Source organism: Jaculus jaculus, chromosome 17, assembly GCF_020740685.1.
Source record: "Jaculus jaculus isolate mJacJac1 chromosome 17, mJacJac1.mat.Y.cur, whole genome shotgun sequence".
Lineage (NCBI taxonomy): Eukaryota > Metazoa > Chordata > Mammalia > Rodentia > Dipodidae > Jaculus > Jaculus jaculus.
This window is the reverse complement of record NC_059118.1, coordinates 37487607-37513805: the sequence shown is the minus strand read 5'-3', so window position 1 is coordinate 37513805 and position 26199 is coordinate 37487607. Positions and strand designations below refer to the sequence as shown.

At 37.1% G+C, this 26199-nt stretch overlaps 2 pseudogenes; one reads left to right on the top strand and one right to left on the bottom strand.

The window, feature by feature from the left end:
- The first annotated feature begins 1398 nt into the window (after nucleotides 1–1398).
- Nucleotides 1399–2120, top strand: LOC101601256 (annotated as a pseudogene).
- An 11779-nt stretch (nucleotides 2121–13899) lies between these two features.
- Nucleotides 13900–14778, bottom strand: LOC101616951 (annotated as a pseudogene).
- Nucleotides 14779–26199: the final 11421 nt, after the last annotated feature.

Sequence of the window (26199 nt, the reverse complement as noted above, 5' to 3'; positions counted from 1 at the left end):
ATTACAGGAAGCATCAAGAGAATCAGACCACCTGAAATTAGACCTCAAAAAAGAAATGGACATGAGGCACAAAAACCCAACAGAAAACACAAATCAAATAGAGTTTTAAAAAGCCTCTCCAGAAACCCTCCCTAACAGAGTTAATCAAGTGGAGGACAGAACCTCTGATATTGAAGACAAGACAGAAGGAATTTATGGTAAACCAAAAGGTAAACAAATCTAGTTCACAGGCATAGTAAACATATTCAACAAAAAATATTGAAGAAAACGTTTGCAATCTCACAAAAGAGAGGCTCTTGCAGATATAAGAAGCTCACAGAATACCAAACTGACAGGACCAAAGGTGAAACTCTCCAAGGCACATCACAGTTAAAATTCTAACAACAAAAGCAAAGAGTGAGTGCTAAAAGCAGCAAGAGAATAACAACTCATTACGAACAAAGTCAATCCCATCAGTTACCTCAGATTTTTCAATGGAGCCATAAAAGCTAGAAGTGCTTAGAATGGAATACTCCAAAGCTAAAAAACTAAGGATTCCAAGCCAAACAGATATCCCCAGAGAAAGTATCCCTCATATTAGATGGAGGAAAATGTCCTATAAGCAAAGCCAGCTCTATGATTATGCAATCACAAAGCCAAACCTACAGAGAATACTTCAGGAAACATTCCACAAAGAAAAGTTGAACAGCCAAACTTAAGAACTGAGAAGAGGATCGACATGATAACAAAAATTAAAGCAGGCATGAAAATCAACCAGTCCATCTGCTGCCTTCAAGAAACCCAATTCACAATTAAAGATAGACACCTTTGCAATGTGAAAGAGTTGTGTTGCAATCAACTTCTCCTTGTTGGCAGAAAACACCCAACCAAGTACAGCTTATCAGAGGAAAGGGATTATTTTGGTTTACAGACTTGAGGAAATGCCATGATAGTAAGGGAGAATGATAGCATGAGCAAAAGGTAGACATCACTTTCTGGACACATCAGCAAGAGATTGTGCAAAACACTGGCAAGGAAAAGCTGCCTATATTGCCCATAAGCCTGCCTCAAACAATACACTGCCTCAGGAGGCTTTAATTCCACAATTGCCACCAGCTAGGGACATAAGAATTCAGAATACATAAGGATATGGCGGAACACCTGAATCAAACCACCACAGATGGAAAATGATTTTGCAAGGAAGCTGAAATAAGAAACAAGTGCATGTGGCTATATTAATATCTGATAAGATTGACTTCAAACCAAAAGTACAAAAAGTACAAATAAACGTACACAAAGGACAAAGGAGGACACTTTTCACGCATCAAGAGAACATCTTAATCATAAATCTATATGCACCTAACATAAGTGCACCACAGTTCATAACATAAAATCCTTTTGAGGGAAGAGAGGATTGTAATGGCCTCTGAGACTGAAGTGGAGCTGAGGATGGCCAGTGGAGGGTGGCCCTGCCTGATGACCACTGAGGATCTGGCTGCCCAGAAGCACAAGCAGAGACTGTAAGTTTTGGGAGTTTTATCTGAAGCTGAATGAAGCTAGCAAATTAAACCACCAAGAAATCATGGAAGAATATAAAAGATTTCAGTTGCTTGTCAAGTGGGAAGCCAGAAAAAGATAGTTTGGAAAGGGAACTGCAGAAAGAAGAAAAGAGAAATGAACATGTAGCCTGAGAGGAAGACTATGAGAAGCGAAGCTGTTGTTGATCAGTGCAGAGGGTGCAGAGAGATGGGAGAGGAAGAGGAAAACCCCCATTTGGGAATCTTAAATTACGCTGTTGCCTAGCTCTGCCAGTATCATCAGCTGACCCAGCAGATCAAGGCTGACATAGAAGCATATGAGCGACTGAGAGAAAAGCATGGAGAAGACATTTCCCAACATTCAACAGTCTTCTTCATGGGACACATGTGCCTTCCTCAGAGGAAATCTATAGAACTGTCCCAGATTTGGTAAAGCAAATTGAAAAACAAGAAAAATACAGCTGAAAACATTCATATAATGCTGATGCAGATACTGACAACATCAAGGAAAGGAATGCCAAGTTCAAAACGAAAGCAGAAAGAGTCAGCAGGAAATGTACAGCCAAGATGAAGCAGAATTTGGAAACAGGAACAACTGTGTAATCCTTTCAAGACTGTATTTCAAAATGGGAGAGTGCAGTGGAAACCTTCTTCAGCATTCTATCTATGTGTAGACCAGAACTTAGTCCATGCCATCCCATTCCACGTTTGAAATAAATGTCTTTTGTTAAACATGTACCTGTGACATACATGTCCACACATGTGTGCTTTAATGCAAGATGTATTTCTTGTAGTCAAGATAACAGACATGTTGACATAGGTGTGCTTTAATGTAAGATGCATTTCTTTTTTTTTTTTTTTTTCAACGTAGGGTCTCACTCTGACCCAGGCTGACCTGGAACTCATTATGTAGTTTCAGGGTAGCCTGAATTCATGGTGATCTTCCTACCTCTGCCTCCTGAGTGCTGGGATTAAAGGCATGCTCCACCATGCCTGGCGAGATGTATTTCTCATAATCAAATTGACATATACATCCACACATGTGTGCTTTAATGTATGACATATTTCTTACAGTCAAGTTGTTTTACAAAATTTTAATTTGTATAGATCCTAATTCTTGTTTTTCTTATATTTTAAGTGCGTAACTCTTTAATGTTTAGAGCACTTTGTGTTTAGATAGCAGCATACACAAATGCTGTCCCTGTTACTGAGCATGTTGTCATGAATGTGATGGGAGATACAGCTGGGCTTGGAAGCATGGAGGGTGGAGACTTGGGTGGAAGCTAAGGCCAATGAGGATGGTAGCTACTCCAGGAGTCTTGGCATAGAATGCCCATTGCTATCTATGTTCAGAGTCACAAGGTATCCTCCCACGACTAGTAACTATACACAGCTCCTTTCCTAAAGAGCAATTAAATGCCTTGGAATAGAAAAAAAAATCTATTTGACAACAAAACAGAAATAAATCCCACCACCATCATAGTAGGGGTGCTTCATAACCCACTGGCATCATTAGACAGATCACTGAGGCAGAAAATAATAGAGCAACACCATGGATCTCTACAGAACATCTTATCCCAATTCTACAGAACACGCATTTTCCTCAGCTAACCACTGAACCTTCTCCAAAAAAGATCATATGTTAGGTCATAAAACATGCCTTCATAAATTCAGGAAAATTGATGTAACCTTCTGCATCTTATCAGACCACAATGCTTTATATATGTAGAAATTAACAACAAGAAAAACAACAAAGATTTAACTAGTTCCTGAAGAATAAAAACAAACAATTAAACAATGAATAGGCTGTTGAAGAAACAAAGGGAACTTGTAAAATTTCTTGAACAAAATGATAATGAAAATACAACATCCAAAATCTTATGGAACACAATAAAGATGATCCTAAAGGAAAAAAATATAACACTAAATGTCTTCACTAAAAGGACAGAGAGATCTCAAATCAATAACCTAATCATCTAGCTTAAAGCCTTGGAAAAAGAAAAACAAACCAGCCCAAAGAGTTGCAAATGGTAAAGAAATAATTAAAATTACATCAGAAATTAATGAATTGGAAATGAAGAAAACAAAAAAAAAGACCTATTTTTTTAAGAAATATTAAATGAAATTGATAGCTCGCTGGCCAATTTTATGAAACAAATAGACAAACAAAAAAGAAGTCACAAATTAACAAAATCAGAAATGAAAAGGGAGAGTCACAACAGATATCAGTGAAATTAGAAGAGTCATAAAGGGCATATTTCCAAAACCTCTACTCCACAAAATTGGATAATTTGGAGAAAACTCAAATTTCTAGACACATACCACCTACCGAAACTAAACAGAACATTAAGTCTCATAAGTCACCATATTATAGCCATCAAGATTGAAAATGTAGCCAAAAATCTCCTAAAAAGTCCATGACCCGATGGATTCTCAAATGATTCTACCAAATCTTTTTCAGAGAACTGAAACCACTTTTCCTAATGATTTTTACATAATTGTAGAACTGGGAATGTTCCCTAAATCCTTCTTTGAAGTTCACATCACCTTAACACCAAAACCAAACAGAGATACAACAAAATAGAAAACTGTATACCTATATCCCTCATGAACTTAGATGCAATACTCCTGAACAAACACCTTGCAAATAGAATTCAACAACACATGAAAAATGTTATCAACTTCAAACAAGCAGGTTCATCCCAGGGATGAAGGGATGGCTCAACATATCAAAATAAACTTAACACAAGAACCACATAATCATTTCAATTGATGCACGGAATGCCTTCTGCAAAATATAGCATCACTTCATGACCAAAATGCTGGGGAGGATAGGCATGGAGAATTTATATCTCAACATAATAAAAGCTATATAATAAGCACCTAAAGCCAAAATCTTACACAATGGGGAAAGACTTGAGGAGTTCCCATTAAGACTGGGAACAAGACCAGGTTCCCCACTCTCAACATTGCTCTTCAACACATTACTAGAAATCCTAACCCAAACAATAAGGCAGGAGAAAGGTAAAATGGATACAAATTGAAAAGAAAGAATCAAACTAGCCCTATTTGAAGATGACATGGTCCTACATATAAGTGACCCAAAAGAACACAAAAAATAAATATACAAAGAAAGAAATCAGTGGGGCTGACCTGTTCTCAATTGCTACACCAAAAACAACAACAACAAAAAAATCAAATACAAAGGATGTGAAAGACCTATATAATGAAAACATAAAAACACCCAAGAATGAAATTGAGGAAGACATGGAAAGATGGAAATCCCTCTTATGCTCCTAGATCAGTAGTGAAAATGATAATTCTACCCAAATCTATATACTGATTCAATATAATACAAATACAAATCTGTGTGTCATTCTTCACAAAGATAGAATAATGATGTCAAGATTCATATGAAATAGAAGAAGGCCTCAGATATCCAAAAATATCCTCAAAAAAGAAACATCTTTGGAGGTATCACTATACCCAATCTGAAGCTAAATCCAACATGAACTGTTACCATAGAAACTATTATCCTTGAAGGTAGACTAAAAGATTTAACTCTTCACAGGAGTATGGGGGAATGCTTGAAAATCAGGGCCTGGATAAATGGGGATGAACCCTAACCTTATTATTATTATTATTATTATTATTATTATTATTATTATTATTATTTTGCTCTGTCTTGTAGCTCCCAATATCATAAATACGTTGCTACTCAAAATGTGCTCTTGATCACAAATACCTATGAGGTTGCCTAAAGAAGACAGGTTGTTGTCAGAGCACTTGATTAGCCCTCTGAGGTAAAAGGTAAGACCTTATTGGTAAAACACCTCATACTCTGACACAGAACAGAGTGACCTGGCTGAAATACAGAAGAGAGCCAGTCCACAGATAGCCTGTCTATGCTGGAAAGCACTACCTGAGCTACTGGGGAAAAGTGGCCAATAACAGTGTGAGCAAACAGATGTCTAAGATACCCAGATGCAAACACTTTGACAAGATGTACATGCCAGTGTAGTGAGGGCACACAGCCTTCGTGGGTAACCAATATCTGTAATTAGGAACAAAGTCAGAATCCTATGGAGACAAAGATTATGCTCTCCAGTGACAAGTTCCCACTAGTCTTTTGCTAAAAGAGGGTCTACATCCATTAAATCCCTCCCTAAATTAATAACACTTATCCCATTTAACCTATGCTGACTTCACTCTCTGTTGGACCATCTGTTTTCTTTTTCAGAAAGTAGCAAGACCTGAGGAAATATACCACCCATTGCACTTCAGCCAAAGCTCATCTAAAATCACAGAGGCATTGGAGAGATGAGCAAAAGTGCTTCTTCTATGGTAAGCCTGCCAATCAACACCAGGGTAAAGGAGACAGACCCTGAGGATACTTAACACTTACAAAAGCAGAGATCCATAGGCTCCTAAAACCTCACCATACACAGTGGCACCCCACAACCCCATGTAGAATAAGCCAGCAATGTCAGTGATGAGGGCTCCCAGCAGAATGTGAACATGGATGAGGAAAAGAATGGTTATGACATGTGAGGTATTCATACTAAGTAAGTCTGTAATAAAAAAAAATAGCAAAGTTATCTCATTGCCAATAGCCACAAAAATGGAAATAATCATAACAACTTTATTTATACTGTATAAGAGTTGGAGACATCAGCATCAACTCATACTGATAATAATTCAGAAACAGATCAGTATATATCATGACAACATGTGGGTTAGTATACATACAAAATTATCCTGTCAGTTGTGGCTGCCACAGTGAGCTGTTGCTCAGAAAGACCTACAAGTTTTCCTAAAGAAGATAGATTTCTGTCAGAGTACTTGATGTCTCACCAAAGGTTAATTGTAAGACCCCAATGCTTAAGACACCATACGCTATTGATATGGAACAAGGAGTGACCTGAATGGAATCTGGGAGTTAGTCCACAGACTGGCACAAACTTCACCCTGTGTCCTCTCTTCTCTTTTTCAGATGGATGCAGATTCTAAGGAGAGAACCAGCCCATCACACCTCAAGATGGCCCCAGTTGAAACTAAGAGTATTTGAGGAAATGAGCAAGAGTGCTACTTCCTTGGTGAACCTGGTACCAGTACCAGCACAAGGGTGAAGGAGAGAGACACAGAGAATGTGCAACTCCTACCGAACCAGATATCCAGAGACACAGAGGCTCCCAAGACCTCAGCACTGAAGCAGACCTAAAATGAACCCAACATGGCTCAAGGAAATTTGTGGAAGAGGGGGTGGAAAGAATGTCAGAGCTACACTTTGAGTCATTATTCACAGAGGCATTGCCTCTTACCTGTAACTGATGGCTAGCCCCATAATATTCCCATATTCCCCAATGAGGAGGGTCCCAATGGAGGGAGAGAACAGGGAGGAGGCTAATGATGGTACCAACATGACAATATGTCAGAGACCACGACCTGGCTGCCCTGGGACAAAAAGAAAAGCAGCCCTTGTGCGGCCCCTCCCCTGAGAACAAATGACTGCTCTGAGAAATGTTATAAGCTGTTACAATCCGAGAGAAGTCACAGGCTGTTCCAGAAGATTACGGCCAGGTGGCCTTATCTCCTCCTTTCCTTGTGCCCCCCTGCTCTATCCCCCTGCTTGCTGGTTGATTATAAAAGAGCTAAAAAATCCAACATTAAACAAGACCTTGACAAAACCTCTGCTTGGTCTCCTTCTTCTTTTCTGCCCCTTTTCTTTACAGGTTGCAGCCCTCCTCGACCACCCCTCGTAATATTGGCCCCGTAGGTCAGGAGCAACAATATGCACTGTGTACATAACTAATTAAAAGAAAAAAAAAAAAGAAGTAAGGACATCTCGATGGCAAAAGAATACCCAATGCTCTCATGTGTATTTTTACTCAGGTTTCAAATGCTGCTCTCCAATGTGAAGAACCAGGAACCCTTAAATAATTGCTTCATTTGAGAAATGAGGCTGAGAATATGCTACAAGAGTTGAGAAGATATCACTTCCAAGTAAGGAAGTATGAACAGCAGTAACAATAGCAGCAATTGCATATTTTGAAGTCTTTCCATTTTTTGTTTTAGGTTCTTCACACACTGTGTGCTGGCCTCCTCTGCATGCTGTGTTCAGGAGCTAGGATTTTCCAAATGTTTCAAAAACTGAAATGTACAATATAGTCATAAAGAAATTCCAACAGATTTTATAAAGTTGTAATATAAATATGAAAGCCTGCTACTGAAACCCTAGGTTGCAAAGCTACTATTGTTGTTTGGCTAAAGGATATGCTGTGCCCCTCAAGTTGCCCTCTAAGTATTTATGTTTATATTTATATGTTACTGCTGCTCTCAGTTTTGGTCTGATAAGCTTCCTTTTGGAGTTGGTGGTAACTACTGGAGATAATTTAAAACACATTAAAATGCTAAAAGTCAGGGATTGCTGTATGTTCAGTACAAACTTTCACAACTCTACCATATCATCCAAGGCTCAAGGAACAATGTGGAAGACTAGAAAGAATGTAAGAGCTAGAAGATGGAGAGAAGTGCTGTGGAATACTGTCTTTTGGACATAAAAGGACCTTACATTCATGTCACAGCCAGTGTCATTACCTGCACAATATTGACCATCAACATTTCATTATGCATGGTAGTGGATAGGAAAAAAAGGTGTCAAAATAGAATAGGGGACTAGTTAGAATAATAAGAAAATTCACTGGAAGGGGATGGAGAAGCAGGGACAAATGAAAATAAAAGAAGGGTATTACCATCAAAATATACTATGCATAGGTATGAAAATGGTGAATAAAATGTATTTTCAGAACAAAAACTCCATTAGTATTGCTTAAATCACTGTATCACTCTTAGATTTCTTCGAAAGGTTGTTTTAGAAAGTTCTAGACACTTATACTTATGTCTGATGAAGAATGAAAATGAAAGAACATGCTGCTTACTGGAATAATTTTTATTAGGTATAATTTTTTGTAACAAAATTTTAAAGTCACTTTATATAAATATGCTTTTAAAAAGTATGTATTTTATTCAGACTGGCAAAATAATAGTTTTTTTGGACTGAAATATAAATTATGTGTACATTACAGGCAATCAAAATTCTATTCTTCTTGGGCTGGAGAAATGGCTCAGTGATTAAGGTGCTTGCTTACAAAGCCTAATGATGGGGGATTGATTCCCTAGTTCATACATAAAGCCAGATACAAGGTGGTGTGTGCATCTGGAATTTGTATAACAACAGCTGGAGCCCCTGGTATGCACATTCTCTCATCTGTCTCTTCTCTCTATTTCTGCTTGCAAGTAAATAAAAATATTTTAAAATCCATTTATTCTCTCTATTTTAAATAATTTAGTAAGAATACTTACACAACCTGACATAATAGTTTATTTTCATTCAAAAATATTTCAACGGATATTCAATAATATTAGCAACATCAGATGTTTCCTCTCCAGTGAACATGCTTTCACAAATTCTATGCTGATGATAATCAAATGTTGTTTGAATTAAGATAAGTGGTATTTTTAAAATTTAAAGTCTGTGACACTGATTCAGATAGTATGGTTGTCATTTAGCTATTTGAGAAGGTTTTGATCCTCCTCATCATCTTTTTTTTTTTTTTTTTTTTTTTGAAACAGGGTATCATGTTGAAGGAGGGTAGGAGAAAGCTAGTTTATTTTAGGAAGTTTCAGTTAGAAACTGAGGCCAGAAAGAGATCCAGGAGATGCCACTCCACATGCCACCTCACCTGGCATATGAATGGAACCCTTTGCAGAAATGTAGCTTGGGTCTGATTGAAACTGATCCACAGTGACCAATGCTGCCCACAGTCTAGCATGCTACCTTGGATGGGTTGGTTCGGGTGGGCTTGTTCTGGCATCCACCCTCCAAATCTACAAACCAATCTGGATGGCCCCTTGCCTATGAAGGCTCCTGTCTTCCTGTCGCTGTCTGTCTGACACACTCCACTCAGCTCCCCTCCACTTCTCTGGCTTTGCTTGCTCTGCCTGTCTCTCTTTCTTAGGGCCACAGGGACACAGGTGCGTCTGGCTTCCTCCTTACACAGCAAGTCTGGGTGAGGGGAAGAGCACAATACAGCTTCTTGGTCTGGGTGAACTCCTCTGCTTGCCTCTGCTTTATATTTTTACATATTTACATACATGAATTGCCTCCACTCTAAATCTATCGCATACCTTTATACTCTGATCTACCAAGGGTGCTCTCACTAACTCCAGGCCTGCTACCAGTCTAATTTCCCTAACCTCAGGGTAACTATGAGTGTAACTCCCTTCATTACTCATTTCCCATTTCTGAATTTCTTGGTCTCTACTTTGATATTTTCCCTCTCATTCTTCCCTGAGATCCGCCATGTGCCCTCTTACCCTCCCTCTCAAGGACAGCACAATGCAGATGCCATGCATGTTCCCTTTAAATCTCCTTAAACAAGCTCCTAAATTGTATTCTCCATGTGCTTCAGGTTCATCCTGGTCTCTCTTTAAAAGCCTTGGTTTCCCTTAAGTAAGCTTTCCACAGGCCAGCGACTTCAGTCTCTCTTAAGGGCTTCAGCTTCTCTTAGATCCACATGCCAGCAACTTCAGTCTTTCTTTAAACGCTTAGTTTCTCGTGAACTTTACGTGTGCTAGCAGCTTTACTCTAATCTCTCTTTAAAAGCCTAGAGTCCGTTAAATCCCAGTCTCCCTTAAATAAACCCCAGGTTTTGTGATTTGCATGTAAATAAACTTAAAAACATAATTTAAAAGTCCAGGTGTGGTGGAGCATGCCTTTAATCCCAGAACTCACTCGGGAGGCAGAGGTAGGAGGATTACTGTGAGTTCAAGGCCACCTTGAGACTACATACTGAATACCAGGTCAGCCTGCGCTAGAGTGAGACCCTACCTTGAAAAAAATTATAACTTATCCTTCTTGAGTCCATATTTATTAATTGTTTATAAAAAGTAGGCCAGAACCCAAACTTGGGGGTCATAAATTCTGGGACCCCCTCTTGGACCGCCAAATCCTACATCAATGTAGCTCAGTCTGGACTTGAACTCAAATGGAGCCAAGGATGGCATTGATCTTTTGATCCTCCAGAGATCTGCGACTGAAGATGTTGCCACCAGACATGGTTTAAAGTTATGGTCTTCTAATACATCCAATACTGAAAACAATCACTGCACTTTTGTGTATGTACAAGAAAAAACTAGGGATAAAAATGTAGATGAGATTAATTTAGACCAGTCTTTTACATAGATTACAGTATAAGATTCATAATATTAAAGTATCCTGATTAGGAAAAGAACAGGACATGGCAGCTATTGTTTTGTGTAGCAGGGAAAGGTTTATTTTGGTTTACAGATTTTATGTGAAGCTCCATGATGGCAAGGGAAAATAACAGCATGAGCAGAGGGACGACATCCCCTCCTGGACAACGTCAGGTGGACAACAGTAGCAGGAGATTGTTCTAAACACTGGCAAGAGGAAACCCATAAGCCTGCCTCAACAATACACTGCTTTCAGGAGGCATTAATTCGCAAATTGCCATCAGCTGGTACCCTAGCATTTAGGACACCTACGTTTATGGGTGTCACCTGAATCAAACCTCCACATTCCACCCCTGACTCCCATAAAATTATAACCATACGTTATAGAAAATGCAGTGCATTCAGTCCAACTTTAAAATTCCCCATACATTGAATCAATGTCAGTGATGTTCAAATATCCCCATAGCCCAAGGTCTTTTAACTGAGGTGCAATACCAAAACAATAACAATAGCAACAATAAAAATTCTTAAAGGCACAGAATAAACATTCACACTGCAAAAGAGTACATTGGGCAGAGCAAGGAAATATTCAACCAATACGAGATTTAAAACCATCAGGAGAAACGTCAAACTCTACAGCTCTAAGACCAACAACTCTAGTCAGTGACAAATCGCCAAGTCTGATAAAAAACCCAACACTGGTTTCAGGAATGTGGACTTTTCTATATGGTGGTCATACAAATTTGGGAAGCCTCATGGGTTTTTCAAATTGCAGGTGCAGGTCATTCTAAAAACTTAAAACACAACAGGCATGTGGCTCCAGTTACACAAACACTGTCAACTAGACAAGAAGTGATGTTCCATTCATGACCTCACAGTGGCTGTCAGCTGCAAAAGACCCATAATCAATATTTTATCACAAATGATGGAGCTAGGTATCAATCCCTGAGAAGTTGCAGGCATTTAGTCATGTCTGGGGGAACAAGAGACATTTTATGCAATGAGATAGTCACTGGTAGGACTCATGTGCTCTGGGAAATAATACCACCCATGCCAATGAAGTCAACTTTAATTAAGTAAATCCTATATCCAGGAAAAAGGAGACATTAATGAAAAGAAGGGTTCAACAGAATGGGAACAGAGAACAGTGAAGAGAAAGCCATGGGAGGAAAATATGATCAAAATACATCATGTACATGTATAATGTATGTCAATATATTTTCATTTATTGATAAATAAAATAAAATATAAATTAATAAATTTTTTAAATTTATTTTATACTAAAGACTAAAATATTCCAAGCATGTGGTAATTTTACTAATTACTCATTGTTTTCTTCTAGGTAAAGTGGCAAATAAAGCATTTATTTACATGATTATTTCTTTTTTTTTTGATAATCAAAAAATGGTTTAATGATTAATGTTCAGGCATCATTTGACAGTGTGGGTATAACCAGATGAGCTAAGCACACACTTTGTAGCACACTACCAAATGTTATAGTTTCTGTATTCAAATATGTACACATCTGCAAATTAGTTCCTAGGAATGAGGATATACAATTACAAATATACATATTCTAGATTTGATAAGGTAAATGTAAACAGTTGCTGTGACTCCTTCCAAACAGAAAGCCCACAAGACTTTAGTAAGAGAACCAGCTGGTTCCCGGTAACAGAAATGTGCAAAATTAAAGCACGGTAAACTGATATTTACATAAATATCAATCAGTATGCATTGTCAATGATCTTCAAAGGTATGTTGTGGGTGGGTCAACTTTTTTTTCCTCAAAGGAGAAGGTATTTAATAGAGGCTAAACTTCAACACTTTAAAATGATACACATAATAATCCTAATCTGTATGAGCATTGCCTCAAGTGAAAAAGTAATTTTAAGATAGCAATGTATTCTTTTTAAATAAGTGTTTCTAAAGAAATCTTCAGATTCTAAGCAGAAAAGATGCCATAAGATTTACATTAAACGAGTCACCACTACCCAGACACCTACTTCTCTCTTAGGATGTCATTACCTCTTGAATTTTAACTCAATTTTTAAAGTTTTTTTTTTCCTTCATTAATTTTGGTAAACTAGGCACATTTAAAAAGGAAATGTGTATTAAAACAAATAGCATTACAGAAAACAGTATCTAAGTTTGGTTCCTGGCAACCAGTTCCCCACCTAAGGGGCTGTCAAATGGTAAATTTTCAATCATTTTCCCTGAATGGGATGTATCCTCTCTCCAAATGGACTTTTTGTCTCCTGTATAAAAGAAAAATTGACTTTTTTCTTGTAAAAAAATGCTTAGCACTTCAGAAATTAAAACTGGCCTACTCTTCCTAGAACTGGGAGGACAAAAAATGTATACCTAAGTTTCATCAAGACTGCTTTGCTCACCCCACCCCACCCTTCTTTTGTTATAAACATACATTAATGGTGGCACTCAAAATAAAAAATAAAAAATAAAAAAGATCTGTTAAAAAGTTAAAACTGACTGTTCCACTGGACTGGAGCCTCTTGATAAGATCCAGTATTACAAAATGAAGGTTCCATTTGTTTTCACATCTACAAGCCACTTTGAACTTATAAGTCAATACACTACTTTTATAAACCACAACCTTTGATTTTTCTAAATAGAGCTATTACAAATGAATACAAACTTGAAACATACTGTAATTTAAACTAATAAGCTTTGGGCCCTGCTTTTTAAGTTTTAAGGTATGTGTGTTTTCCTACTTTAACAACATTGTACAAATTTGTAATTACAATCATATGCATGATCTACATTAAAAAAAAATTGGGGTTACAGTGTTTTTAAATTGTGAACCACAATTCAGCACCTGTCATGTTATATCTAATAAGGCAACAGGCAACAGCAATGTCATATACTACAATAATACTTCCTTTCCACAGCCTAGTGCAGGGATCAATGAGAGCCTAGAAATGTGAGGAATCTTATGCCTACCTGTATAATCTGTACACATATTCAAGGGTTTTGAATTGATGATAAAGGTCCTACATGAGTCAAACTGTCCTATGCCAGACTAGTTACAGCAGCTGTTAAGGAGCGCCAGGGCCCAATTCAAACTGTGCTTGATCCCACAATGTGGCCTCGAGGTTTCAGCTCAGCCCCTTCAATCCTTCCACTGCTTTCTTGGCTTTACGCTGTTTTTCAGCGAAGATAAGCTGTTGATATGTCCATTGACAGCTGTCATAGGTCCGTTCTGGTGGTCCTTCAGATGTTCTTTCCTCCGGAGGACCCCTTCTTGTTGTAAGTCTGAATGTAGAAGTTTGTTTGTGAAGAGAGCAATCAGGGAAATCATGTATCCGATCTGGAAGTATAACCAACCAAGAGGGAAAGTACATGGCCAGATGACTGCACAGCTGGTTTGGATGATCGTCAGCACAAACTGAACCAGCTGCCCCTGAGTGATGTACGTCTTCCACCAGAGGTAAGGACGCATGGAAGGGACACATGACAGACCACAGTAGGAGTACATGAGGGCATGGATGAAGCTGTTAAACGTGGCACCAAAATAAGAATGGCCGCAGGGGACCCAATCATCACAAACCACCAGATATTGAACATGGTGGCATGGTGGAAGACATGCAGGACTGTGGTCTTGCGCAGGATGAAGAAGGTGTCTATGAATTCTATAAGTTTGGAGAAGTAGTACCAGCAGAGAACATGGATGGTCATGTCCCGTTCCCCAGCACTGCGTGTGCCCTGACAGAAGAACTGTATCTGCCTTCCCACACACCTGTCACCAACTCGCAGAGCATGCAGAGAGACAGCGATGTGAGTCTAAGCTTGTACACTACCAAAAGTCCCCGGCAAGAGAACGGCTGTTTATTCTTCATGTGTTTTGGTCCCAGCCATACGATTAGTAAATAAATGACAGAGCAAACAAATGTAAGTAATTATCCAGAAGAAACCATCCTTTAACCCTGGTATCTCGGGGGCCCAGCAATGCCTTAAAATAGTTATTGAGTGATGCATCAAAATTTTCCATTTTAAAACCTCTCAGCCCCAGGCGGCTGCGGAGGGAGGCACAGAAGAGAGCAGCTGGGCGGGTGATTCTTTCTTTAAAAAAAAAAAAAAATATATATATATATATATATATGTGTGTGTGTGTGTGTGTGTGTGTGTGTGTGTGTGTATGTATGTGTGTATATATATATATATATATATATATATATATATATATATATATATATATATATATATATATATATATATATATTATTAATTAGTTTTGTACTAAGCGAATAGTCAATTTGGTACCATTGTTAGGCTCATCCATGTCCTCCCCCCTCTGCCTGGCCCCTCCTTGTTGAGGTATATGGGTCATGCATTCTGGAGTTAGCCCACAGTTGTGGGTAGGAGAAATGTCTCTGCATATCATGATCCAAAGTGTGGCTCTGAGATTTTTTCTGCCCCTTCTTCTGCTAAATATCCCTGAGCCATATTGAGTTCATTTTTGGTCTGCTTCAGTGATGAGGTGTTGGGGGCCTCTGGGTTTCTGGATATCTGATTTGGTAGGAGTTGATTTTTCTCTGTGTCTACCTCCTTTACCCTTGTGCTGGTACCCCTTTCACCAAGAAAACAGCACCCTTGCTTGTTTCATCAATTATTAGTTTCAGCTGGGGCCTTTTTGAGGCATGATGGAGTGGTTCTCTCCTTAGGATCTGTGCCTATCTGAAAAAGAGAAGAAGATTCTCTAATAGACAGTAAAGTTAGCACCAGACCAATGGGATAATCCTTATTATTTTCTTTTTTAGAGAATTTAATAGGTGTAGGCCCTCTTGTAGCCCATGATTGGTGGTAACTTGATAATGGAAAGCGAGCTCATGTTTGGATGTGGTTCTGACTTGTTTCCCAACTTCAGCTATGGGTCCCTTTCCACTGAGGGGATCAATTAGCTAAATCAAGAGCAGTTGGTTTCCCACCATGGCTGTGAGCCACTATTGCACTGTTTGAGCATTTCTTAAATATAGACTAATTTTCAACGAGAGTCAACAATCTTCTAGAGTTAAAAGTATAGACAGTTACTGAACTTAAGGTGAATTTTAATATGGTACCAAGTGTGTTATTCCATATTGCTTGTATGTGGGATCAGTATACTCTGTAAAGAAGCATGTGTTTCCTCGGCTCACCAGTTACTGTCTTCAGACCAAAGAGGAATATGGTGCTACAGTGTGCATCCTAGTAGGTAGTTGGATGGGGCTGCAGGGACTCATGTTGAAGAGAGGAGGGATTCCCATGGAGTACAGTTAGCAAATACTCACTGGGGTTCTATTCAATGTGAGGATAGATTCACTCTTCAGAGAGCAGCGTCTGAGAGAGCACATCCCACAGTATGATTTACCTATAAGAGCCTTAGCAACCATGCAGGTGAAAAGACCCTTGCAGCAAAAGCCTGACATTACTGTTTGTAGTTAAACTACTTCATTATTATAATGATAGGAAACTTTACTGTGATTTAAATGTGACTTTCTGAACTAACCATGAATGTGGACATATAAATTTATGTAGTACAGCTGTTCCTATTTCAATAATGATTATCCTTTCTGTATTAATAAAAGTTCAACATATTTTCTTTAGGACTTTTTCTTTATGCAACAATTATTTTCACCCTTATTTAAATGATAATGAAATTAGCTCAACAATACATCTTTGCTTTCATTTCTATTTCTGCTTCCTTTCTTTTTTAATAGTGTCCTTTTAAATTTTTATTGATTTTTATTTTTATGAAAGAGTGACAATTGGCATGCCAGAGCCTCCAGCCACTGCAATCGAACTCCAAACTAGGTAACTGTCTGAAAGCTTAAGTTACAACATAAATGTGGAAGTTCTGGAGTAAATGCGTGTTTCTGCTTCCTTTCATTATTTCAGTATTACATTTGTTTGTATTCTTCCCCTTAATTTAGCTTTATTTTAAATAATGTAGATTGTATATTTGTCTTAACACATGAATCTTGATTTTAATAGAGAAGAATTCCTCTACTGTGTAAAATAATATTCCTCATCTCTACTTTAAGTCCCACTTTCTCTACTTAAACAATTATTCTTCCATAACTTGAAATTGGCACTTCAGTTTATGAGTGAATTCAATGGAGTTTTCTGTGATTTGGTTGTAGCTGGCTTTGATAAGTGAAGTCTGATAAGTTATGCTCTAACACTTTTAGGTCAGTACAGGCATTTAAAACTGGTAATGGAATCTGATTTGCACTAAATTATCTCTTACAAAACCAAACCTCAAAAGAACCTAACCAACCTAATTATCACTTCTTTTCCTTGCATAAAAATATAATAGTTTTAGTCATATTTTATTTGGATATAATTTCTTGTAATTTTATTTTGTTATTATTTTCCATCCTTTCCATTTAATTTTAAATATCTGAAAAATTTATACAAAGTGTATACTCTATATTATTGGCTTTGTTCATTCATTACTTTGAAGTCCATCTAGCCTGCTGGGTGTATACAACTTTCATTCTTCTTTCTGATTAGTACACTCCTATAATATGAACATAATCTGTACTTGAACTTTTGGATATATTTTGTTTATTGGACTTTAAAAGTAAATCTGACACAAATTTCACAAGCAGATCTGGCTATTAACATCTATTTTCATTTATATTGTCTAAATAGGTAAGAGAGGAATTACTCATCCATTAGGTTAGTGCTTAATATTTTAATTGTAACTATTTCAGAATTCAGTTTCTTCCATTGTCAGTCTTTTTTAGACATGTTAATGATTATTGAATGGCATCTCATTGTATGTTTGGTTTTACTGCTCCTGAGGACATTAAACATCCGCTACATTAACTTTTCTTAGGAGGATGTGACCAATTGTGTATTCACCTCAGATACTGTATCAAAAATAGACCAAAGTAACCATTAAACCAAACTCCAAGTTGGCAAACCGATGAGTTTATGGGGCTTATTTACAGAGCAAGGGTAGTCACTTATTGGGTCTTGGGTGACTCCCTAAATAGCTGCATCACCACAACATCCAACTTCATCACTCATGACAAGTTCATGGAATCATGAAGTCCCATTTTGGTTAACTTTCCACGTAAGTACTTTGCATTTCCAAAATTTCTTGAAGCTGGAGGAGATCAAAAGGAAACAGTCACTGTAATACCAGATGACTATCCTCCTTCTAGTAGGGAATAAAATGCTAATAGCTCTTTTTGCTACCATAGACCTAGCTATCATTGTCTTTTTTTGCTCAGTTAGTTGCTATGGCTACACAGTGGTCCAAGGAAGTCTCTATTCCAGAATGACCACAAAATGACCGTGCTGTTCTCAAAGAAAAAGCAAATATGACTTCTTGGAAAACAGTGTTTAGTATTACCCCCTTTTGTTGCATTGCCTTTTAACTATAAATGTTTTTTAATATAACAATTCTTTATGGGTGTGGGGGGTATGGTGTATGCATGGTGGATGTACATGTTTGTATATGATCAGGCCTTCTGCATACAGGTGGCAAATAGATGCTCTTTCTTCCACATTTCCTTGAGACTTAGTCTCTCACTGAACTCAGTGCTACTGTTTTTGTCAAGCCCCAGGGATTCTCCTGTCTCTGTTCCCTATAACACTGTGCTTACAGGCATGGGTGGCCATACCCCTTTGAGTAAAATAGTGCTGGGGAGTTGGAATCAACTTGTTTCAGGCTCTTTTAAGCTCTCATGCTCTTAACCATTGAGCAATCTCTCCAGCCCCCAGACTTAAAGTGTTTACTTAAAAATAACTGGTTTTACAGAGATGTTATGAAGTTGGTATTGAGAGCTTGAATAAGACTTTACCCAGTGTTCCCTGTTCACATCACATGTATGAATTCATGAAGAGACTGACATTTGTACTCAGTAAGTATGGACCTTATTCTGAGTTAATAATTTCCACTAATATACGTCTGTGCAATGTACTTACATATTTTATAAAAAGTTCCTCAATTGAATTTCTGTCTGATGATTTCTGATGACTGTACTAAAGTTTTGAAATTTGCCAAATCATGCCACAGGACAGAAGTATTATACGTAAGAAGTAAGTAGTACTTTTTACTGAGCAGGTTAATGTGGTCACTTTGTTATAGCAATGTTCTTCACATTCATACCGATATTTCCTTTTCCACCTTGCTGTGCAGAAGTGAATCATTAATGATTTCTTGGCCTTTTGACAAAGGTCAAACATTGAACTGCACCATTAAATCTGTCTTACATCTAAATGGAGAGAAATCATGCTTCCCAGCTGAATGTAGGACCATTAAAGGGGACTTTCATGAGAATCACACTTCATTTATTATATACTGAGGAGACATATTTTGAGTTTATGCAAATATCCTGTTTTATATTAATATTCCTTGAATGGTCTTCAAGTTCTATAGACCTTCACCAGAATTATCACTGTGCTATCTTAATGGTTATTTTCTCTTTGCAATTTGGAATTCTTTTTCTACACATATCATTTAGATTTATTATGCAACATATGTGAGTCTTTCTCAGTAATTTATAATGTCATTAATTATATCACTATGGAGGGATATCACTATATGCTATAATTCTAGTATTTATTTTGTTTTCTAAATTATTGAGAATTCTTTCAAGTTAAGTTTTGATTACATTAGCATACATCAAATTTTATTTTTAAGTATTTCTATAAGAAGAAATTTTAATGTATTTTCTTGGTCTCAGCATTAAAACTAATCACTTATCTAGAGAGTTTTGGTTCCCTCTGTTGAATACTACTATGAAAAATCTAGGGCAAAGGCTACTGGAGTAATACTAATTCTAGTTTGTCTTGTCTCAAGAGGAAGAGCCATGAAATATAACACCACTAAACCTTTTACACTAAACCACCTGTATTTTGTTCTGTATTTTCTAACCTACATTAAGATGAACATCAATGAGGATGTATTGATATCTCCTACTCTAAAGCAATCACAGAAGGGCATTTTAGCCTCCTTCCTTCTGGTAATATATTTTTACTTCTTTCTCAGAAACTGAAAAATTCAGCTCTCATTAGAGCTACCCTATAGCTTTTACTCAGATGCCTGTCATCAGTATACACACAATATTATTTCTGGATTGCTAAACTATACTCCTACAAATTGAATATGCCATTTCTACATTTTTCCTTTAACTATATAGATCCTAATCAAAACAATGTTTTCCAATGTTCAGTGTCACCTTTTGATGGGGTTATTTCTCTCAATTTGAAATGGGATTAGAGGCCTAAAATTACTGGTTGAGGCTTATTTACATTAGGTTACCATCTGGGCTTCTGAGTAATTATCCTGATTAGGTTGAGGTGAGAATACTCAGGTAACTGTCGGTGGTTTAATTTCATAAGTCAGGGTCCTGAACTATACAAAAAGGAAAGGGGAGACTGGTGTTTATTCCTTTCTGCTTATTCACTGTGGGTTGAATGAGACCTGCTCTCTCTGATTTAATTTCCTGTCCCTAAGCCTTCCACAACATGATGGATCGTGATGTTGAACGATAAGCTGAAATAATGTCTTCCTCACTTAAACTGATTTTTGTCAGTGAGTGTGTCCTAGAAAGGAGAAGACACAGAGAGGTTTTTAATTGTAGTGTTAATTTTTCTTTTTCATATTTTTTCTTTTCTTTTCTTTTTTTTTTTTTTTTCTTTTCGAGGTAGGGTCTCACTCTGGTCCAGGCTGACCTGGAATTAACTCTGTAGTCTCAGGGTGGCCTTGAACTCACGGCAATCCTCCTACCTCTGCCTCCCGAGTGCTGGGATTAAAGGTGTGCGCCACCACGCCCGGCTATTTCATCTTTTTTCTATCACAGTTTGTATGTTTATTTTCCATCTAAGAAATTATACTTCACCAATAATCACATATATTTTCTGTTATATATTTTTCCATTATTATATTAATTTTAACTCTTATGGTTGGGTCTACTATACATTTTGACTTAATTTTTGAATATAGTTTGAACAAAATAAAAAGGTTCATTCTCTTACATATAGCTAATGAAGTTTCACAATATTACTGAAGAAAGAAAAGACACTCCTTTTCTTTTTCTTATGTTAAGTTGACATTAGGTCAAATATAATTGAACAATTTATTTTGGAGATTTTCAACTCTGTACTGCTGACCTAACTCTCTAGATAATTACACACTTTATTGCACTTTAAAATGAGATGGGAGAATTTGAAATTCAATGGCTTTTAGAAATGATTTTGGTTAGTCAGGTGACATATATATGAATAAGTTTCTATTGACATGTGGCATTTTGTTTTATTTTCATTGAATCTACCAAACCAAAACAATGTAGGAAGAACTCATGTCTGAGCAATGATGAGCTCTACAAACCACTGATATGGAATATCTCCATTTTTTTTATTGCCTGAAAAGATGCTCAGCTCACCACCATGGGCTGAGTCACATCAGACTCTAGTACTTATAGGATCTTGTTCTGCCTCTAGAAGGAGAGCAAACATTTATGTAAGACAGTGAAGGATCCACCTAATATACCCATAATGAAAGCAAGTAATATCCAACTGTTTAATACCTTAAATTCTATATTAAAGTGATATAGGATTTTTTTTATAAAATAGAAACAGAAGTGGTTTGTTTCTCATGTTTTAGTATGACTGGGGATAGGATTGTTATATGTGTGATCCAAATATAATTAAAGACCAATTTTTCTAATATGCACAAATTGGAGGTAAAGTTTTATAGAAATGCAAATTAGACAACTCATTTTAGTACTATTAGGATTCTCTGACCATTTGGGCTCTTTGACTCACAGCTTGATAAATGACAGTATTAATTCTATTAAATTAGCTGAGCTGGGCTGGAGAGATGGCTTAGAGGTTAAGTGCTTGCCTGTGAAGCCTAAGGATCCCGGTTCGAGGCTTGATTCTCCAGGACCCACATTAGCCAAATGCACAAGGGGGCGCACACATCTGGAGTTCCTCCACAGTGGCTGGAGGCCCTGGCGCGCCCATTCTCATTCTCTGTCTCTCTCTTTGTGCCTCTTACTCTCTTTGTCTGTTGCTCTCAAATAAATAAAGATAAACAAAAAATTAAAAAAAAACAAATAAATTAGCTGAGCAGAAGTTATTAATTTTTTTACCATTTTTATATCTACTGATATTTACATATTATTTTCCAAGTGTATCTAAATGCATACTATTTTCTATTCAATACATCTTTGTTGTCAACTTTATGGAATTCATTGTTCATATAGGGTGGAAATTTTGCCTTAAAAGCTATTATTTTTCAATATTTTTAGAAATAATAGACTAGGAATCTCTTCCAAATATTCTGTTACTTTTAATTTATCCAATAATGAGCAAATAAAAAATAGATGTTTATATATATGCTGACATAGTTATGTGATGATTTGAATTTTTTATCTACTTAAGCCAAGATTACTATAATTTAACTCAAAATATCATTTATAAACCTTATACTTAAACTCTTTCATTCAAGACCTACTTTCAGTTCAATTAAATGACATATTAAAATAGCTTTTAAACATTCTAAACAATGGTACTCTAGAAATTATTCAAAGCCAGCAATGCTTACTTTGTATAAAATTATTTCCAACATAATCTTGATATTTTCATTTATATATCAATATTAAGATATAAACATATGCTGGGCATGGTGGTGCATGCCTTTAATCCCAGCACTCAGGAGGCAGAGGTTGGAGGAACGCTGAGACTATGTAGTGAATTCCAGGTCAGCCTGGGCCAGAGTAAAACCCTACCTCAACCTCCCCCCCACCAAAAAAAGATATAAACTTATTCTCATAGTAAATATTTCCATAAATATTTTATACATGTTTCTGAAGAAACTAAATTTTTATATATAGCTGTCTACACATAAACTTTGCAAACATACCTGTCTTCACAAGGAAAACATTTTCTTATTGGTTTTACTCATATCATTTTGCTTAGAAGTCTAATAAAATTACAGGTTAGTATCTAAAAGTGTATATGGGGGAGGTGTATGTATGCTTCAAAAATAGTTCTGACGTTTAGATTGCTGACAAGTAGCCTTGAGAGATAATGACTAGAAGCCTCATGAATTACCATCCAGATTGAACTTACATATGCTTTTTGACATGTCAGTGCCTTAATTGAAGAATTAGCATATATGATCACTGACTAGCTTAACTCTTCAATGTAAATTGCTTCATATACATTAAAAATTTGCATGCTTTCTAAGGGCTACTCACAAGGTACTGTCTATAAACAACCAAAAACTATATTTACTTTCCTAGCACTTTTCCTAGTACAATGAAATCCAACTTCACTGCAATTAACTATTTTCCTTTATGTTTTCACTATTATATATTTGAAACTCTATTAGATCCATTACATTACTTTTTGGTAAGTTTTAGCTTTTAACCTATTTCTTAGAGATACTGGGTTTTCAATCAATATTCATTGGGTTAATTAAACTTCCTACATGAGGTCATGTAGTCTAACAAAGTCAAGCATCACATATTTTCTCTTATATGTGTCTCCCAAAATGTACCAGCTGAAGAGGAAGGCAAAAGACAAAGCATTAGGACCATGGGCATATAACTAGAATGAGACCAAGAAAAAGTGAAAACAGGCAAGCAGGAAAGGAGAAGATACCAGACAAGCTAACAGAGGGAAAGAATATTGGGGGAGGGAGAATGAGGAAGAGAATATTAGGGAACCACCCTACAGTATACCAGTATACAAGATACAAACCCCAGTTAAGGAAGGTGTATGGACCAGACTGATATGCTCAGAAATGAGTTACCACGCCCCCCTCACAGTGAGCAATTGGCTGGGGAAAGTTATGAGGTCCCCAAAACAATGTAGGCCATTGCTAAGCACTTGGTTATCCAACAGAGTTTAAAGGTAAGACCCTATTGAAGATAAAACAGGTTGCCATCCCAGGATACCAAGAGATCACCTGCGAACCAACAAACAACTCATGGAGCTGGGAAGTACTATGAGAGCTACTATATGATAATTGTCACCAACAGCTAGAATAAGCAGGAGACCCTGCACACTATGCCGCCCACCACATAGACAAGAAGCACACACTTGTGCAACAGTAGCACATGGTCCTGGTGAGTAACCAGCTGCCCTCTGATTGGACATAAACCCTGCTGAGTGGGAGAGAGCTCATAACTGCTGCTGAGAACTAAGTCAGTACCCACAAACAGGATGATCCCACACCTAGAGAAAAGCCCCCCATGTTTTTTGGACAAGTTTTGTGGGTATTGTCACCAAAATGTCTCTCAAAATCATATTCATATCACCTTTAATCAAAGCTGTTCTTACTTTGTTGGAGAATCTTTTTTTTTCAATTTTACAGATGGAGAGAATACTATGGAGATCAAAGATCCACCAACACAATAAGAACAGATAGCTAACTGCTCATTATGAGATACGCCACCTCTACCACATTTACTGGGGCCCAGGAGAAACCTCCAAAGCAGCAGCAACAGGAATATTGCTCCCAGTGCTGATCTGACAACTGCCTCCAGAGAAATAGCAACAAATACAGAGGAGATCTGAACACATGAAGACAAAAATACAGAGGCTGCAGAAAATTCAACACTATAAACAAAGTGTTAACACACACAAGGCTCAGGGATGGTTGGTTGCACATCAAGGGGCAGGAAGATTGTCAGAGCCACAGGGCAAGTAGAAATATCCTGAGATACATCCTCCATGCCCTAGAAACTAACAGACATCTGAATTACCCCACAATGAACATCAAGAACCCTACTGAAGTGCTGTCAGGGAAATGGGCACTGGGATGAGGGGATTAAAGACTATAATCTATGTAAAAATATATTCCTATGAATAAATTTAAAAAGTAAAAATTACCTTTGAAATAATTATGAAGCTAAACACATGTATAGAAATGCCATGATTAAAACACTCACTTTGTATAATCAATACATAGTAATAAAATAAAGTAAAATAAATTGGAGGAAATTATACTGAGAAAATGCTCTTAGACCAGATATTTTATTTACGATGAAAGCATAAAGCTAGAAAGTAGTCTAAAGACCTTGAAAAGTTCATAATTGATCCTTGTTCTGTTTTTATATTCTTTTTAGAGAGTTGTGCTCTAATGTGAAATGAATTCTCCTCATTTTCATCACATTTTATTCTATGCCTACTTTATTCATATTTTGTACTCAAGAACCTGAAATAAGAATGGATGCATTATTTACTACATATCCATGAATATGAATCTATTTCACTGCAAACTTTTCAAAACCTTTTCTATTTTATCATTCAAAAGTGATATAAATAAAAGCGTGTCTGAATTTCTAAACATTCAATCATTTTAACTTGTACATATTCAGTTTCAATGACATGAGCATGATAAGTTCTACAAAATATAGTGAATTGTTCAATTTGGTTGATGCAATGTATTATAAAATAGGAATATTTTTGTATTTCTCTGTAGTTATTGATTATTTTTAAATTTTTTATTGACAACTTTTGTACTTACAGAAAATAAACCATAATAATTCCTTCCTCTCCCCCACTTTGACCTTCACAACTCCACTCTCCATCATAACCACTCCCTTTCTCCATTAGTCTCTTTTTATTTTGATGACATCATCTTTTTTTCTCCTATTATGAGGGTCTTGTGAAGGTATTTCTAAGCACTGTGCAGTTGTGGATATCAAGGCCAATTTCTATCTGGACAGTCACATCGTAACGAGTGGTACCTTTCCTTTGATTCTTACATTCTTTCTGCCACCACTTCAATAGACAATAAACCTTCGAGGGTGTGATAAAGATGTTTCAGTGCTAAACTCTACTCTGTCACTTCTTCTCAGCACTATCTTAACTTTTAGGTCTTCCCAGTGGTCACTGCCATCTGAAAAGAGAAGCCTCTCTAACCAAAAGTGAGAGTAGCATAAATATATGAATATGAACATTAAGTATAGAGCATAAAGGGCAGTTTGGTGAACATAATATATGCATTTAGCCAGACAAGAATAGGCTTTGTACCCTTCATACCCCTAAGGCTCATGAACTCCCCTGCCGTAGGCTTTTGATTAAGTTTTCAGTAATAGGCATGTATTCCCTCCCATAAAGTAGGCCTCCAGTCCAATTAGAGATCAGCTGGTTTCCCCCAGAGCAGACATGGCACTACCTATTCAGTCATTTGGCCTATCTGGCCAAAGTTGAGGCTTCCAGTGTCCACTGATTTCATTGCTGATGACTTCTGTCTCCCATAGGGCTGCATACAAGAAAGCTTTGTCCAGCTTTGAGTTGGGTGGCCTACAGGGAGAAGATTTTCAGTTCAATGCCACCTTGATTTCTCAGTGACGTTAGCACCCAGGCATGTGAAGTCTTCAGCAATAGGGTCTTACCATCTGCTACTCATGGGAAACCAAAAGGCCTTGGTAAATGCCTAAAATGTTTTAGAGGCCAC